Consider the following 20,000-nt stretch of genomic DNA (forward strand, 5'->3'; position numbering starts at 1 on the left):
CCGACCCAACCCCCCCCCATTAAGGGAATGACGGTAACAAATTCTCCAGAGCCAACTTCATACTTCTTAAGACAGAAGTGGCGAACTTCATGACACCCATGCAGATGGACAGTACAGTTATGACTGCTGAATCCTACACAGATGCATTCTGTAAGCTCTTACACAAGTCCATGGATCGTGCTATCCCAAACAGAACCAAGATGCTGTCCTCCAAAAAAGGAAGCCAATCTGGTGGTCCCCTGCCATAAACAAATTCTACAACAGAAGGAAGAAACTGTTGCAAAAGAGAGTAAAATCCCATGAGTGGAGGAGTTCCCTGGTCAGCCTCAATAAGAAGCTGAGATCCCTTATAAGATCTTACAAAGCTAGCTACGAAAACAAAATCACCACTGATTCTGTGGACAACCACAAAGCATTCTATAGCTATGTCAAGGATCTCAATGGCAGCACCCAGATCTGGTCTGAGTTACTGCACTACGGCACAAAAATTACAGAACTAACTGATATTGCTAATGTCCTGGCAGATAGGTTCAGTGCTAACTTTACCCCCCTCTCACCCCCTAAAGGGCCCATATCTATACAGGAAGAATGCAGACTCCCTGTAATCATAACTATGCAGGTAAAAGCTGCACTCTCTAAAGCCAAAAACACAGCATCCATGGGACTTGACAATATCCCAGGCTGCTTTTTACACGAACTTCAGAATGAACTGGCTGCACACCAAAGCACCATGTTCAGTCATAGTCTCACATCAGGCTTTGTGGCCTCTGAATGGCACACAGCAACAGTTATCCCACTCCATAAAGGGGGAGCCACCACTGATCCCGGGAACTGTTGCCCTATTAGCCTGACGAGTCTGGTCTGTAAGGTCATGGAACATATCGTTATGGAAGTCTTAAACAAAGACATTGGTACCAAACTCTGGACCCTATCCAGTTCAGGTTTGTGAAAGGCAGATAATGTCTCCTGAACCTGATCAACTACTTTGAGGCAGTCACCAAAGCCGTAGATGAGGGTAAGGTGGTTCACGCAGCCTATCTTGACCTCACCAAGGCTTTTGACACCATTCCCCATTCTGGAATTATAGCTAAACTCACTAAACTAGGTATAAATCCCTATGTCACAAGATGGGTTGCCAATTGGTTCACTGACAGAACCCACACTGTGAAAGTTGCAGACTCCAAATCTGACTTCAAACCAGTAACAAGTAGAGTACCACAGGGTTCAGTCGTGGGAACTCTCCTGTTTGGTATCTACTTCTCTGAAGTGCAGGTTAACACAGAAGGCCTTTGGCTAATGAAGTTCACAGATGACTCCAAACTAAGAGCCATGGTTGAGTCCCCAAATGATGTGGACATCCTACAGAAGGGCCTCACTGAGACAGATGCCTGGTATCAGAGCCATGGTCTCAAGCTCAATGCCAAAAGGTGCATTGTCATCCCCTTTGTTAAAAACTCTGTACCCATGAACTACCACATAGGTGGCAGTCTACTTAACGCCGAATGTGTGATAATAAACCTTGGGAACCAGGTGGACAGTAGTCTCTCCTTTGGTAATCACATCGCCACAGTAGTCAGGAAATCCTTCTACATGGCACACCTCATCACAAAAGGGTTCTCATCTAGGAAAAAAGATCATTGTTCCCCTCTACTCGACACTCATTAGACCCATTATAGAGTACAGTGCCCCTTTTGGAATGTACATCACAAGACATCTGCAGCAGCTGGAAAGGCCACAGAAGTACCTCATAAAGAGGATTACTGACCTCAAACAGATGCCCTACACTGACCGTCTCAAAAACTCTAGCTTTATTCCATAGCATATCACCTACTCAGAGGTGATCTCTGCCTAACATATAAGGCTATGTCAAATACAGAGCTGTTGGGCATGCTACACCTAAAGAAATCCAAATCCCTCTGAGCTACAAGCTCTAAGGACCTAAACCTTGCCACCACAATAAACAGGACATGCTGGAGGGATAGATTCTTGTATCAAGAGACTTCCCATGCTCTGGAACAAGCTACCCATCTATGTCAAGCAAAGTTCCTTCTTAGCTCTCTTCAAGAAAAATCTTGATAAGTGGATGGGAAATAGGAAATACACCGTGGGATCACTTCTGTGGCTCTGCTCGACAGGGGCACAGGAAAATAATTTTCTTGGGTGGTGTAAGCCAGGGGACCTTGTTGGCTAGGCTTACAAAGGCCCTTGGGTCGATAGCCTAGTACCCACCTATGAACCTGTGTGTGTGTGTTTGTGTGTGTGCGTGTGTGTGTGTTTGTGTGTGTGTATATATATATATATATATATATATATATATATATATATATATATATGATTTCAGATCAACTGAGTGTATGTATGTACATATATATATATATATATATATATATATATATATATATATATATATGATTGCAGATCAAATGAGCAAATGATCATATGAGTGAATGCTTTTTACTGCTGTAAATTGGGAATGCTAATATGAGCGAATGTCTTTCTCAATGGTGTTTTAGCTGGCTGCTGTTTGTGTGAGATTGTGTTACAGTGGGGTCAGGGAATTTCCCCTTACACCCACTGTTATGCTATCTTGGATTTGGTATATATGATTAGAAGATGGTATGCAGGTGGCTTGCCCACTGTAAAAAAATTAGTTTTGTTGTTTGTTGGTTTCAAAACTTTTAGATTTGCTCTAAAACTGTTAGTATCTTAGTTTGCTCTTCTGAGCATTTGATATTTCATGAGACAATGAGACAGTTTTGTATATGTATATGTGCGTGTGGGTCCACTGAAGATGATCTATCACATTGTCAACATTCAAACACTGACACCAAATATCTAAAATTCAAAATATCAACAAAGATTGCTGTTACAGCAAGGAAGGGGATATTCCCTTTTGCTACTATTGTATGGCCTCAGAGTTGGTATTTATAAATGGCAGAAGATGTAGATGGGTTTTGTGGGGCTTGTTCCTTGTAGAAACATTTGTTTTGGATTTCCATTTTGTGATTTACATGATGTTCATCGTGTTATATTGCTGCAGTCATTACACTTGGGTTATCCTGCCATCAGACGGTTCCTAAGTCGGCCTGAGTTCCAAAGTCTTGGTCCGGCGTTGGCTGCTGTCACCTCCTCCCTGACGTCAGTGCGACAGGGGTATAAAAGTTGCAGCCGACGCCATTTTCTTCAGTCTTTCTTGCTGCGCGGTGTCCAAAGCAAAAGCAGTTCGCAAGTGCCAGTTGGCCAACTCCTGAGATTTTCATCCCGAATCCAGAACCAAAGTCTTCTACAAAGCTAAGTACCCCGTTGGGGAAACTTTTTCTTGCCTCAGACCAATGTCAGTAAAAGTTAATAACTGTATTTTATGTGGGAAGCAAATACCTCATAAGGATTTCCATTCCTATTGTATCCCATGCCTTTGCCCAGACCACAATGTCACTGGTTGCCGGTTTTGTGCTAGGTTTGACAAGCGCACTATTAAACGTCGGTTTGATTTTGCCCGACATTATTTTGGCAGAAAATTCAGTTACACCATGCCGTCGGAACTTCTGACGACTGGTATACATAAAAAGCGCAAAGACAAGGGCAGGCATCCGAGGCCCAAAACTGACGATGAAGCCTCTTCTAGGCCAGTCGCCGATTCTCCGGTTTTCAGCGAGGTGCCTTTGCAGCCCCTGACGACCGCTTCTGCAGAACCACAGGCCACCTCTGACTCCCACGTGGAGATGGCTGGGCATTCGGACGCACAAGTTTTTCAGCCTACTGAGACTAACCCTACAGAGAGATGTCTTCAGACCTACTCAGTTAAGCATTAAACCCTCTGCTATGTCTAAGCCTCCTTTAAAAACAAAGAAACAAATACAGCATTCTCAAGGACAGGCCTCCATGCCTAAGAAACAAATGCTCAAAATGGCCAAAGATCTAATCACTCTGATCAGGGATTCCCATCCCCCTCCTGATAAAAGGCCTAGACAGGATGCAGACTATGACTTATCCGACCAGGTGTCCATTTCTTCAGATTCATCCTCAGACCTAGGATATTCTTTACCCCCTTATGAGGATTCTGATGCTGAGGAATCTTATCCCATCAGCCTCTCCACCTGAGGACTACTCCTTTGGGGAAACTTTACATACCATGAGGGAGCATTTCCATTGGGAAGGCCAGGATTATTCAGAATCCAAGAAAAGGCTCAGAGACTTCCTTTTATTACCTCAACACAGATCCCTAGCTATTCTGCCAGTGTTAGACATTGTGGATGATGTGTATACTGAATCCAGCTTAAATCCTGATTCCTTACCTCCAGCCCCAATTAAACCTGACAGATACTACAGAGTCCCTGACTCTCACAAATTTCTGTATAAAAGCCCTGTTGCTGACCCTGAAACTATTTCTCAGGGACCCAAAGGAGTTAAGGCCTCATCAGGAAAGAATCCAGTTCCCTTGGACAGAGATGCCAGAGCATTAGACAGATGGGGAAAGAAAGTATATACGTCCACAACTTTATCAATGAGAGCCTTAAATTTCCCATTTCACAAGTTAAAATATCAGCAATTTTTGATGTCTCAGTTGAAACAAAAAATGCTTCCAGATTCAGATCCTCCTAATATTAAAGAAATGCAGGATTTATTGCATGCTGCTGAACAAGTGGGAAAACATACTTTGCAATGTGGTTTTGATTCTTTAGAGGCCTCCTGTAGAGCAGCAGTTACAGGCTGTGTCATTAGAAGACATGCTTGGTTAAAAGAACATACGTTACCAGATCATGTTAAAGCAAAATTATTGGATGCACCTTTGCAGCAGGATGTGTTATTTGGAGTTAAGGCAGAAGAGGTATTAAAGAAAATGGAGGATAAGGCAAAATCTATGCAAACGGTGAAGGATTTCTTACAGGTTCAGCCTCCTCGATTTAGCAGAAATTGGCCAACAAAGAATTGGTCCTTTCCAGTTACAGACAGACCTCAAAGGGGCAGATACAGACGTCCAGGAGGTAGAGGTCAACCACAAGGTCCTTACAGGCCTTGACAATGGGGGTGCATCAGGCCAGAAAGAAGGGGAAGACATGCCCCAACCATATAAAAAACAGCCCCAATGACTTCCCACTACAGCTGCCACACAGCTCTCTCTTGGCAGCCCCCTTTGAAGGAAAACTGGCACTTTTCTATCACAATTGGCGTATGATCACCAAAGACAAATGGGTTCTCAACATTGTATCTCAAGGTTACAGGTTCCACTTTCACACACTGCCAAGGTTAAAAGGAATGCCGAATCTGCCACAAAATCAATGGGCAGAGGCTCAAAAACAAATGACAGCAGTCATAGACATGAGAGCTATTCAAAAGGTACCACCACAGGAACAAGGACAAGGATTTTACTCAAGACTCATTCTAGTTCCCAGAAAAGACAAAGCCTGGAGGCCCATTCTGGATCTTTCTTTTCTAAACACTTACCAGGATATTCCAAAATTCAAAATGTTGACACTACAGCAGCTTCTTCCCATGCTGGGCAAGAAAGCTTGGCTCATGACCTTGGCCCTCAATGAGGCATACCTGCATGTCCCTATCGGACAAAACTGCAGAAGATACCTCAGATTCATAGCTGGTTCGATGCACTATCAATTTTCTGCACTGCCCTTTGGCTTATCTACTGCGCCCAGGGTCTTCACAAAATGCCTGGCACCAGTAATTGCATTTTGCAGACAGAAAGGAATTCAAATTTATCCGTACCTGGACGACAGCCTGATTCAAGCAGAGAGCAAGGACATTCTTCTAAAGCATCTGGCATTTGTAAAAAAAAGTTATTAAGTTGCCTGGGGCACACAGTAAATGAAAAGAAATCAAAACTAGTGCCCTCACAAGAGGTAATATTCCTGGGTGCCAGCTTGAACACAATGGCCCAGATGGCTTATCTCACGCCAGACAAGCAAGGACAATTTACTCAATACTTTCAATTGATGGCAACAAAGACCCAACTCCCTGCAAGAAAAATTCTGCAGGCCTTGGGTTACATGGCTTCTTGCATACTACTAATTCCATATGCCAGACTGCATATGAGGAAACTACAATGGTACCTAAAGAGTGTATGGTCTCAACACTGTCAAAGTTTGTAAACAGTTATACCACTAATTCCTTGCCTTTAACAGGAGTTTCGATGGTGGGCTCAAGCTTGTCACCTCAACAAGGGACAGCCTTTTACTCAACCCACAGCCAGGAAAACACTGACAACAGATGCATCGGATTACGCCTGGGGAGCACACATGGCAGGAAAATGTATTCAGGGCAAGTGGCCCGCAGAACAAAGGCATCTTCACACCAATCAAAAAGAGACTCTAGCTGTACAAAATGCCCTTATAGCTTTCAAGGACCTGCTGCATCCAGGACAACTACTACTAAAGACAGACAACACCAGTTATGTGGTACATAAACAAGCAAGGGGGCACTCATTCCTACCCCCTCTGCAGACAAGCCATGACCTTGTGGAACACAGTTCTAAACTATCAAGTTCATCTGCAAGCACAATTCCTGTCAGGAGAGAAAAACACATTGGCAGACGACTTAAGCAGAAACATCATGGATCCCCATGAATGGGAATTGAATCCACAAATATTCAGAATGATAACACAGAAATGGTGGAGCCCGGACATAGATCTGTTTGCATCCCCAATGAGCTGCCAGCTACAGAAATTCTGCACAAGGAGTTACCATCCACAAGCATGGAAAGTGGATGCCCTCTCATTCAGCTGGAAAAACCTACAAGTATATGCTTTCCCACCACTACCTCTCCTTCCAAAGGTACTAATAAAAGTCAGACAGGAAGAGCCAAAGATGATCCTGATTGCACCAGACTGGCCATGACAACACTGGTACCCAATCTTAAAGAACTTAGCACAAGGACCACCCTGGATTTTGCTGCAAATCCCACATCTGCTGACTCAACACAACAATCAGATACTCCACAGCCAGCTAAAGACCTTAAACCTAGCTGCATGGAAGATTCCTTAGTCAAGCAAGCAGTGCCTCTCTCCAAAGCTGTTATGGATGTCATTCTGGAGGCCAGAAGGCCTAGTACCAGGAAAGCCTATTCAGATAAATGGAAGAGATTCTGTGCATGGAACCAGGCTCACAGCCTTGACCCTCTTGTCCCAAACATTCCTCAGATACTACAATATTTAACTGAGATGCTGGACAAAGGCCTCTCCTTCTCATCCATCAAGATCCACGCCTATGCCATCTCTGCTCATTACAACACGGATCCACCAATTTTATCTAATCCTTTGCTAAAACAGTACCTCAGAGGGGCTAAAAACATAAGACTGCCCCATAGAGCACCTACTCCAACTTGGGACCTCAATTTTGTTTTGGAAAAATTAACTTTACCTCCTTTTGAGCCAGCTAACACAGCAGAATTAAAATATATCTCTTGGAAAACTGCTCTGCTCCTGGCAATAACATCAGCACGAAGAGTTTCAGAATTACAGGTACTAATGGCAGTGGAACCTTTCCTCATTTTCCACCACGACAGGGTGTCTTTAAGAACTAACCCTACGTTTATGCCAAAGGTGGTATCAAGCGTGGCTCTAAACCAAACTATTCACTTGCCAACTTTCTATCCAAAACCACAGAATAAAGGGGAGAGACTACTGTATTCTTTGGACATTCATAGGCAGTTATGCTTCTACTTGGACAAAACCAAAGCTTTCAGAAAATCTGAGCAATTATTGGTAGCATATGCTGCAGGAGCACAGGGAAAAGCCATTTTAAAACAGACTATTTCAAAATGGATAGGGCATTGTATAAGTTTTTGCTATACCCACCATGGGAAACCTGTACCTAGCAGCATTAGATCTCACTCCACCAGGGCAACAGCCACTTCAATTGCCTACCTCAGAGGAGTACCTACCAAGGATATTTTGGAAGCAGCAACATGGAGTTCTGTGCATACCTTCACCAAGCATTGCCATTTGCCTCTTTACTCTAAATCCAGAGCTGGCTTCGCCACTGCAGTGCTGCAGGGCATAATAGCCACCCCTAATGCCTTATAGAACCAGCCTCCCTATCTCAGCTTTGGGATTCTACCCAAGTGTAATGACTGCAGCAGTGTAACATGATGAACATAGTACAGTTTTGTACCTACCATAAATGTAGATGTTCGAGTGTAGACACTGCTGCAGTCCAGGTTACCCTCCCTCCTTCCCCTCTTACTTGCTGGTACGTAACTATGTCTTCTACCCTTTGCTACCTATGGGGAGTATTTGCTGATAACTGAAAGTTGTTGTTTGCTTTTCTTATGTATGCTTTATTAGCAATTCAAATTGCCTGCCTATTTGGGGGCACCTGACATTTGGGGCAAGAAAAACTGAAGAAAATGGCGTCGGCTGCAACTTTTATACCCCTGTCGCACTGACATCAGGGAGGAGGCGACACCAGCCAACGCCAGGCCAAGACTTTGAAACTCAGGCTGACTGGGGAACTGCCTGATGGCAGGATAACCCAAGTGTAATGACTGCAGCAGTGTCTACACTCGAACATCTACATTTATGGTAGGTACAAAACTGTACTTTTTGTGGTCAATGGCTTGAACGTCAACATTGTGATAGATCAATTTTTGTGTTTATGTCATGAGATCAGTACATGGAACATCAAACTGGCTTTACATTGGAAAGCCAGAGGCACAAACAACAGGGATTTTCAGTAAACACCCGACCCAATAAACAAACTGGCTTTCTAGTTAAAAGCCGGTTCAATGTTACGTGCTGCCATTTGATGTTATGACAGTTCGATCTTACGACCCATATGTGTATGCATACTGGTGTCTGTGTGTGTGTGTGTGTGTGTGTATATATATATATATATATATATATATATATATATATATATGTGTGTGTGTATATATGTTTGTGTGTATGTGTATAGATATATAATTTATTTTACATTTGTTAACTGGGTTAGTCTCGCTGAGCTTTTGGCTCATTTCCAGCAGAGACCCAGTTCTTTCGGCTATTTCCTGGTTAGGGGTCGCCACAGCGGATCATCTGTCTGCTCATGATTGGCAGTGGAGTTTTACGGTGTCGAGTTGCCAGCCTGGCGCCCAACCTTCCACAGTAGACACACAATCACACCTAGGGCTGATTTAGAGTGTCCAGTCCACCTACTGCATGTCTTTTGGATGTGGGAGGAAACAGGAGCACCCGGAGGAAACCCACAAGACCACAGGGAGGACATGCAGAATCCGCACAGAAGGCACCCCAGCCGAGAATTGAACCGGAGAACCTCTTGCTGTGAGGCAGCAACGCGAACCGCGGCTGCCTTATATAACATATATATATATATATATATATATATATATATATATATATATATATATATATATATATATGTATATATATGTATATATATATATATATATATATGTATATAGGTTCATAGGTTCATAGGTTCATACTAGGCTATCTGCCCAAGGGCATTTATAAGCCTAGCCCATAGTTATGTGGCTTTCGCCACCCCTTTAGTTTGAATAAAAACTATGCCTATCATTTTGCTGTGCCTCTGTCAAGCAGTGACGCTGAAGTAATCCCTGGGGTATATCTGCAATCTCCCATCCATTGGTCAAGATTCCTCTTGAACAAGACCAGAGAGGTGCTCTGCCTCACATGTACCGGGATTTTGTTCCACAGCATAGGGAGTCTCTGGGTGATGAATCTGTCCCTCCAGCACGTTCTATTTATAACCGTGTCAAGGTTTAAGTCTCCGCCCTTGTGGTTCTGAGGGATCTAGATTTTTGAGGTGAAGCATATTCATCAAATCTGGGTTTGACATGGCCTTATATGTCAGGCACAGGTCACCTCTGAGCAAGCGGTATGAGACTGAATAGAGCTGGAGTTCTTTCAGTCGGGCAGCATAAGACATATTTTTGAGACCCTTTATCCTTTTGGTGAGGAACTTTTGGGGCCTTTCATGCTGCAGCAGGTGTCTGGTCAGATACATTCGAGCGGGCATTGTACTCAATCATAGGTCTAATAAGTGATGAGTACAGGGGACGATGGCCTCCCTTGATCTAGATGTGAATCCCTTCATGATCAGGTGGGTGATATAGAAGGTTTTCCTAACTACTTTAGCAACATGAGTGTCAAACGAAGGCTACTGTCAACCTGGGTCCCCAGATCTCTGATGACTTTTTCTGTGCTCAGTGGATTGCCACCTATATGGTAGCTAGGGGTAGCCTTGTTTTTCCCAAAGGGTATGACTATGCATTTTTGGCGTTTAACTTCAGGCCATGGCTCTGGCACCAGTTATCCATTTCTGTGAGGCCCTTCTGGAGGATATCTGTGTCAGATGTGTTTTCGACTATGGCCCAGTTTGCAGTCATCTGCAAACTTTGTCAGCCATAACCCTCCTGTGTTTGCTTGTACTTCAGAAAAGTACATGCCGAACAAGAGTGGACCCAGGACTGAGCCCTGTGGGACACCACTTGTGACAGGCTTTGAGTCTGACATGGCTCCAGCAACTCTGACCCTGTGGGTTCTGTCACTTAGCCAGTTTGCAACCCATCTTGTGATGTATGGGTTTACATTCAAGCTGATGAGTTTTTCGATGATACCTGAGTGGGGTATTGTGTCAAGGCCTTTGCCAGGTCGAGGTAGGCTGTATGGACTGCCTTTCCTCATCAATGGCCTTGGTGACTGTCTCGAAAAGTCAACCAAGTTTAAGAGGCAGGATCTGCCTTTGACAAAGCCAAACTGAGTTGGATCCAAAGTCTGCAAGTTCCCTATGTCTTTATTTATGAGTTCCATTATGATCCTCTCCATGGCTTTGCAGATAAGGCTTGTCAAGCTAATGGGGCGGTAATTTCCAGGGTCTGTGGAGGCACCGCCCTTATGAAGTGGGACCACAGTCGCCGTGCGCCACTCCTTGGGTACGTATCCTGAGGTGAGGCTAAGATTAAACAGCTGTCCTAACTGTGGGTTTAATTCCTCATTGAGTTCATGAAGCACACAGCCGGGACACCATCCGGTCCCATGGATGCTGTGTTTTTTGCCTTAGTGAGGGCAGTTCTCACCTGGGCGTTGGAGATGTTTGGGGGCTACAATCCTCTGGAATAGATATCTCTCCTTTTGGGGAGGGGGAGAAGTTTGCACTGAACCTGTCAGCCAGTATGTTGGCAATGTGTGTAGGTTCAGTAATTTTCACATCATTTTGAACTAATTCTGAGCATATCTGGGAGTTTCCTCCTAGGTTTCTAACATAGCTAAAGAAGGCCTTATGATTCTCTTTAGAGTCCTTGGCGATTTTTCTCTCAAAATTTGCCTTGGATGATTTTATGAGAGCTCTTAGTTTTTACTTATAATGATCAAAGGTGTCTTACCTTTCAAGGATTTTGCTCTATCTTGTAGTAGCTTCCTCCTTTTGTTGTAGAGCTTGTTTATGGCTGGGGTCCACCAGACTGGACGCTTGCCTTTGGTACAGAGAGTCTTAGTTTTGTTTGGGATTGCCTGATCCATGCAGTCCTGTAGGTGCTGGTAGAAGGCATTTGTAAGTGATTCAGCGGTTTGAGTAATGTTTACCACTGGCTCAGGGGCCTTAAAGGAGACCACACTAGTTTTTAGAAGTGTGAAATCGGCTTTTGAGAAGTTTTTCACTGTGGTCTTTTTGTTTCAGGTGGGGCGGGATGAGGACCTCCAGCGAGATTAGTTTATGATCTGATCTCACCAGTGAGGGTATACTTCGGTGTTGAACATTTTGATCCCATGTTCGTGATGATGAGATCAAGTATGTTTTCTCCTCTTGTGGGGATGGTGACTAGTTGTTCCATGGCATTTGAGTTTATGAACTCCAGGAATCTTTGGGTTAGAGTGTTCGGGCTTGAGTAGTGTTCCCAGTCTATATTAGGGTAGTTAAAGTCACCTAGTATGATGGTGTTTGGAGATACATTTATCCCTCCAATGTTTTCAGGAAGGCCATGTGAGGTTCCTGAGTTTGAGAGGGTGGCCTGTAACATGCTACAAATTGCAGAGCAGTCTTGCCTATGGTTAATTGCACCTGGATGGTCTCCAATGCATCATGCGTTGCCACCAACCTTGAGGTGTGGGTGTCCTTTATGAATATGGACACCCCCCCTCCTTTCTTGGTGTTGTCCGGATTTTGTGGCGGAACGCATGATATGAGGTGAAACCTGTTAGTGCTGGGGTGCTCTCAGGAGCCTTGAACCAGGTTTCTGTCACAGCACAGACATCGATGTTCTCCATATTGAGAAGGGCCTCGAGTGCGTGCATCTTGAGATTGAGACTTCTGGCATTGAGCAGCATTACCCTTAGTTTTTTTCCGTTTTGGTGTTCTAGGGTGGTAGGTTTAGAATTTGAGCCTTGCCTAAAAAGGCACTATGGGGGTGGCAAGAGCCTTTGCCAATATCCGAAGCCCAGGGTGACAGGTGCAAGCCGTCCCTTGCAAGCAGCGTGGCTTGTCCAGCATGTCATCCCAGGCAGACAGACATTGGATCCCCTTTGAATGACACCAGAATTTAAGCCAATTATTAAAGCTGATCATCTTATCACTGTATTGTGGCATCATTCTAGGTGAAGGTAGGATACTGCTCAAGGTCAGGGTCATACCTGCCTGGGCTACATAATCAGAGAGCTCCTCGATGTCCCTTTCATGTAGTCCAAGGAGGTGCGTCTCAGGTCGTTGACACCAGCGTGGACAATGACTGAGTCGTGCTTGTACCTGCTGTTGAGAGACCTGAGTGCTTGCGTTATGTGGCGGATTCTAGCGCCTGACAGGCAGCTTACTGTGACCTTCTCTTTACTCAGTCTGGTGAGCGGACGTCAGTGTGTCTGACTATGGAATCACCAATGACAAGTGTGTCTGGCATTTTGTTTGGCCTTAAGGGCTGTGACTGTTTGACACTCTGACTGTGTGGTCTATGTGTTGCATGTGTTGGGTCGTGAGGTGGTAGTTGTTTGGGTGTCTGCTTTGGTGGCCTCTGCTGTTTTGGTAAATTTTTGATCAGAGCCTCCGAGTATGTCTTTGTGTGAGTATGTGTATGATTTGAAGTTGTGATGGTACCATGTGTGACTGGGTATGTATTGTGTGTGGTTACCTTCTCCTCCTGTCTGGTCTTGCCAGTCCTATGTTGAGAGAGCTCAGCCTCCAGTTTGGCCGTATAGTTGCATCTCTCGCATGTATTTGTGTTTTGTGGGAGAAGGAGAGGATTGTCTGTGTACATGAGGCAGTTGTAACATTGCCTCAATATTCCCAGGTTCACCAGTTGAGCTGGAGAGGACACTAGCAACTGATCCCTCGACATACTAGAAGTAGTAGATAAAGAGACTTTCAAAGGACTCCGGGGAAGTGGGTTTTAGGCTGGTGGGGTACTATCTATAATAAGAGTGCTTTATCAAGGTGCAAGTACTGTAGGAGTAAGTGCTAGGCTTTACAGATAGAGAATAGTCTACTTGGGAATCAAGTAGAGATGAACTTTTCAGTTATAGGATATGCTGGTTAGATCAGCAGTACAGCTCGAGGAAGGTAGTTTTAAGGGAAAATTGGAAGAGTGGAATTTAGATGGCCCAAATAGTTTAACCTTGTTTAACCGCCGCTGCTCTTGTGTGCAACAGTGGTAACTCCGCGCGTTTAGCGTGTTTTATAGCAGGGGGCTGAAGGGAGCTAGGAATTGGCCCAAAACGACCAATGGACTACTAGTTTCTGGCTGAAACTTCACCAAATCAGACAAAAGGCAGCTCAGTGCTTCCCACTCCCACTGGTAAGCAAAGAAACTTCCTCCTTCCTAATAAGGCAATGGATCAGTAACAGGAACTAAAAACAAAGCCCAGGGATCAGCAACTCTGAAACTGGACTACTCTAGTTCAGTAAGGCGGAAAACAAGAGATTTTTTTTGTTTTATTACAGAGACAAGGAAAAAACAGACAGTAATTGCTGTAAATCGGCTAGTGCACTTTAGTGTGTAGCCTACAGAAACAATTTGCAACAATTAGTAACTTAAAGTGCAATAAACAGTGTAAAATGCAGAAATCACTTAAAGTAGCAATAAAACAGGCGAAATGCAGTTGCTAGCTTAAATAACAGTGGGAAAGCCACAAAAAAATACTTATATCTGGTAGAAAGTCACTCTTTTAGCTCTCTGCTGCTTGGATCACTCTGCAGGCCACCACGAGGATCTGTGCTGAGTTGGTACAAGCTGGAAAAACGCGTGTTTAGCGTGTTTTATAGCAGGGGGCTGAAAGGAGCTAGGAATTGGCCCAAAACGACCAATGGACTACTAGTTTCTGGCTGAAACTTCACCAAATCGGACAGAAAGGCCGCTCAGTGCTTCCCACTCCCACTGGTAAGCAAAGAAACTTCCCTCCTCCCTAATAAGGCAATGGATCAGTAACAGGAACTAAAAACAAAGCCCAGGGATCAGCAACTCTGAAACTGGACTACTCTAGTTCAGTAAGGCGGAAAACAAGAGATTTTTTGTTTTATTACAGAGACAAGGAAAAAAACAGACAGTAAATGCTATAAATGCTGTAAATCGGCTAGCGCACTTTAGTGTGTAGCCTACAGAAACAATTTGCAACAATTAGTAACTTAAAGTGCAATAAAAAGTGTAAAATGCAGAAATCACTTAAAGTAGCAGTAAAACAGGCGAAATGCAGTCGCTAGCTTAATAACAGTGGGAAAGCCACAAAAATACTTATATCTGGTAGAAAGTCACTCTTTTAGCTCTCTGCTGCTTGGATCACTCTGCAGGCCACCACGAGGATCTGTGCTGAGTTGGTACAAGCTGGAAAACGCGTGTTTAGCGTGTTTTATAGCAGGGGCTGAAAGGAGCTAGGAATTGGCCCAAAATGACCAATGGACTACTAGTTTCCGGCTGAAACTTCACCAAATCGGACAGAAAGGCTGCTCAGTGCTTCCCACTCCCACTGGTAAGCAAAGAAACTTCCCTCCTCCCTAATAAGGCAATGGATCAGTGACAGGAACTAAAAACAAAGCCCAGGGATCAGCAACTCTGAAACTGGACTACTCTAGTTCAGTAAGGCGGGAAAACAAGAGATTTTTTGTTTTATTACAGAGACAAGGAAAAAAACAGACAGTAAATGCTATAAATGCTGTAAATCGGCTAGCGCACTTTAGTGTGTAGCCTACAGAAACAATTTGCAACAATTAGTAACTTAAAGTGCAATAAACAGTGTAAAATGCAGAAATCACTTAAAGTAGCAGTAAAACAGGAAATGCAGTCGCTAGCTTAATAACAGTGGGAAAGCCACAAAATACTTATATCTGGTAGAAAGTCACTCTTTTAGCTCTCTGCTGCTTGGATCACTCTGCAGGCCACCACGAGGATCTGTGCTGAGTTGGTACAAGCTGGAAAACGCGTGTTTAGCGTGTTTTATAGCAGGGGGCTGAAAGGAGCTAGGAACTGGCCCAAAACGACCAATGGACTACTAGTTTCTGGCTGAAACTTCACCAAATCGGACAAAAAGGCCGCTCAGTGCTTCCCACTCCCACTGGTAAGCAAAGAAACTTCCCTCCTTCCTAATAAGGCAATGGATCAGTAACAGGAACTAAAAACAAAGCCCAGGGATCAGCAACTCTGAAACTGGACTACTCTAGTTCAGTAAGGCAGGAAAACAAGAGAATTTTTTTTTTTTTTTTTTTTTTTTTTTTTTTACAGCGACAAGGAAAAAAACAGACAGTAAATGCTATAAAAACAATTCACATGCAGTGCAAGCTGGCACACTTGAGTATGTAGCAATATTAGTCCACACACAGTATGAAAAAATGTAATTAAATTAAAAAGGACTAAAAGCAAGTGCAGAAAGGGTTTATTAGAGAGAATGCGGTAAAGAGAAGGGACTGGGGGAGTGTCCTAGATCAAATCTACAGTGGGGCGGGCACTGCAAAAGCCACCAAATTTAAACTACATCCAAGAACAGGGAGGGTGGTGGGGAAGACAGTTTCAACAGAGCTAGATCTGAGAAATCAGTCCCCAAGTTATAACAACCACAATAAAATGAAGGAAATATACTTAAATCAGCTTATGTCCAGTTGATGTATGCAGACAAATCTCAGTAGCAGCAACTCTACTTAAAATGATTACCAGAGATGTAACCAACACAGGTTTTAAAGTTATCAGAAAACCCCCAAGCTAATTAACACTTAAAGGAATTTCAGTGCAGTTTAACAACTAGTGCAGAGCTTCAGACACACACACAAGACAGTTTCAACAGAGCTAGATCTGAGAAATCAGTCCCCAAGTTATAACAACCACAATAAAATGAAGGAAATATACTTAAATCAGCTTATGTCCAGTTGATGTATGCAGACAAATCTCAGTAGCAGCAACTCTACTTAAAATGATTACCAGAGATGTAACCAACACAGGTTTTAAAGTTATCAGAAAACCCCCAAGCTAATTAACACTTAAAGGAATTTCAGTGCAGTTTAACAACTAGTGCAGAGCTTCAGACACACACACAAGACAGTTTCAACAGAGCTAGATCTGAGAAATCAGTCCCCAAGTTATAACAACCACAATAAAATGAAGGAAATATACTTAAATCAGCTTATGTCCAGTTGATGTATGCAGACAAATCTCAGTAGCAGCAACTCTACTTAAAATGATTACCAGAGATGTAACCAACACAGGTTTTAAAGTTATCAGAAAACCCCCAAGCTAATTAACACTTAAAGGAATTTCAGTGCAGTTTAACAACTAGTGCAGAGCTTCAGACACACACACAAGACAGTTTCAACAGAGCTAGATCTGAGAAATCAGTCCCCAAGTTATAACAACCACAATAAAATGAAGGAAATATACTTAAATCAGCTTATGTCCAGTTGATGTATGCAGACAAATCTCAGTAGCAGCAACTCTACTTAAAATGATTACCAGAGATGTAACCAACACAGGTTTTAAAGTTATCAGAAAACCACCAAGCTAATTAACACTTAAAGGAATTTCAGTGCAGTTTAACAACTAGTGCAGAGCTTCAGACACACACACAAGACAGTTTCAACAGAGCTAGATCTGAGAAATCAGTCCCCAAGTTATAACAACCACAATAAAATGAAGGAAATATACTTAAATCAGCTTATGTCCAGTTGATGTATGCAGACAAATCTCAGTAGCAGCAACTCTACTTAAAATGATTACCAGAGATGTAACCAACACAGGTTTTAAAGTTATCAGAAAACCCCCAAGCTAATTAACACTTAAAGGAATTTCAGTGCAGTTTAACAACTAGTGCAGAGCTTCAGACACACACACAAGACAGTTTCAACAGAGCTAGATCTGAGAAATCAGTCCCCAAGTTATAACAACCACAATAAAATGAAGGAAATATACTTAAATCAGCTTATGTCCAGTTGATGTATGCAGACAAATCTCAGTAGCAGCAACTCTACTTAAAATGATTACCAGAGATGTAACCAACACAGGTTTTAAAGTTATCAGAAAACCACCCAAGCTAATTAACACTTAAAGGAATTTCAGTGCAGTTTAACAACTAGTGCAGAGCTTCAGACACACACACAAGACAGTTTCAACAGAGCTAGATCTGAGAAATCAGTCCCCAAGTTATAACAACCACAATAAAATGAAGGAAATATACTTAAATCAGCTTATGTCCAGTTGATGTATGCAGACAAATCTCAGTAGCAGCAACTCTACTTAAAATGATTACCAGAGATGTAACCAACACAGGTTTTAAAGTTATCAGAAAACCCCCAAGCTAATTAACACTTAAAGGAATTTCAGTGCAGTTTAACAACTAGTGCAGAGCTTCAGACACACACACAAGACAGTTTCAACAGAGCTAGATCTGAGAAATCAGTCCCCAAGTTATAACAACCACAATAAAATGAAGGAAATATACTTAAATCAGCTTATGTCCAGTTGATGTATGCAGACAAATCTCAGTAGCAGCAACTCTACTTAAAATGATTACCAGAGATGTAACCAACACAGGTTTTAAAGTTATCAGAAAACCCCAAGCTAATTAACACTTAAAGGAATTTCAGTGCAGTTTAACAACTAGTGCAGAGCTTCAGACACACACACAAGACAGTTTCAACAGAGCTAGATCTGAGAAATCAGTCCCCAAGTTATAACAACCACAATAAAATGAAGGAAATATACTTAAATCAGCTTATGTCCAGTTGATGTATGCAGACAAATCTCAGTAGCAGCAACTCTACTTAAAATGATTACCAGAGATGTAACCAACACAGGTTTTAAAGTTATCAGAAAACCCCCAAGCTAATTAACACTTAAAGGAATTTCAGTGCAGTTTAACAACTAGTGCAGAGCTTCAGACACACACACAAGACAGTTTCAACAGAGCTAGATCTGAGAAATCAGTCCCCAAGTTATAACAACCACAATAAAATGAAGGAAATATACTTAAATCAGCTTATGTCCAGTTGATGTATGCAGACAAATCTCAGTAGCAGCAACTCTACTTAAAATGATTACCAGAGATGTAACCAACACAGGTTTTAAAGTTATCAGAAAACCCCCAAGCTAATTAACACTTAAAGGAATTTCAGTGCAGTTTAACAACTAGTGCAGAGCTTCAGACACACACACAAGACAGTTTCAACAGAGCTAGATCTGAGAAATCAGTCCCCAAGTTATAACAACCACAATAAAATGAAGGAAATATACTTAAATCAGCTTATGTCCAGTTGATGTATGCAGACAAATCTCAGTAGCAGCAACTCTACTTAAAATGATTACCAGAGATGTAACCAACACAGGTTTTAAAGTTATCAGAAAACCCCCAAGCTAATTAACACTTAAAGGAATTTCAGTGCAGTTTAACAACTAGTGCAGAGCTTCAGACACACACACAAGACAGTTTCAACAGAGCTAGATCTGAGAAATCAGTCCCAAGTTATAACAACCACAATAAAATGAAGGAAATATACTTAAATCAGCTTATGTCCAGTTGATGTATGCAGACAAATCTCAGTAGCAGCAACTCTACTTAAAATGATTACCAGAGATGTAACCAACACAGGTTTTAAAGTTATCAGAAAACCCCCAAGCTAATTAACACTTAAAGGAATTTCAGTGCAGTTTAACAACTAGTGCAGAGCTTCAGACACACACACAAGACAGTTTCAACAGAGCTAGATCTGAGAAATCAGTCCCCAAGTTATAACAACCACAATAAAATGAAGGAAATATACTTAAATCAGCTTATGTCCAGTTGATGTATGCAGACAAATCTCAGTAGCAGCAACTCTACTTAAAATGATTACCAGAGATGTAACCAACACAGGTTTTAAAGTTATCAGAAAACCCCCAAGCTAATTAACACTTAAAGGAATTTCAGTGCAGTTTAACAACTAGTGCAGAGCTTCAGACACACACACAAGACAGTTTCAACAGAGCTAGATCTGAGAAATCAGTCCCCAAGTTATAACAACCACAATAAAATGAAGGAAATATACTTAAATCAGCTTATGTCCAGTTGATGTATGCAGACAAATCTCAGTAGCAGCAACTCTACTTAAAATGATTACCAGAGATGTAACCAACACAGGTTTTAAAGTTATCAGAAAACCCCCAAGCTAATTAACACTTAAAGGAATTTCAGTGCAGTTTAACAACTAGTGCAGAGCTTCAGACACACACACAAGACAGTTTCAACAGAGCTAGATCTGAGAAATCAGTCCCCAAGTTATAACAACCACAATAAAATGAAGGAAATATACTTAAATCAGCTTATGTCCAGTTGATGTATGCAGACAAATCTCAGTAGCAGCAACTCTACTTAAAATGATTACCAGAGATGTAACCAACACAGGTTTTAAAGTTATCAGAAAACCCCCAAGCTAATTAACACTTAAAGGAATTTCAGTGCAGTTTAACAACTAGTGCAGAGCTTCAGACACACACACAAGACAGTTTCAACAGAGCTAGATCTGAGAAATCAGTCCCCAAGTTATAACAACCACAATAAAATGAAGGAAATATACTTAAATCAGCTTATGTCCAG

This window comes from Protopterus annectens, chromosome 9.part0, assembly GCF_019279795.1.
Source record: "Protopterus annectens isolate FY-2018-M chromosome 9.part0, PAN1.0, whole genome shotgun sequence".
NCBI classification, from domain to species: Eukaryota; Metazoa; Chordata; order Ceratodontiformes; family Protopteridae; genus Protopterus; species Protopterus annectens.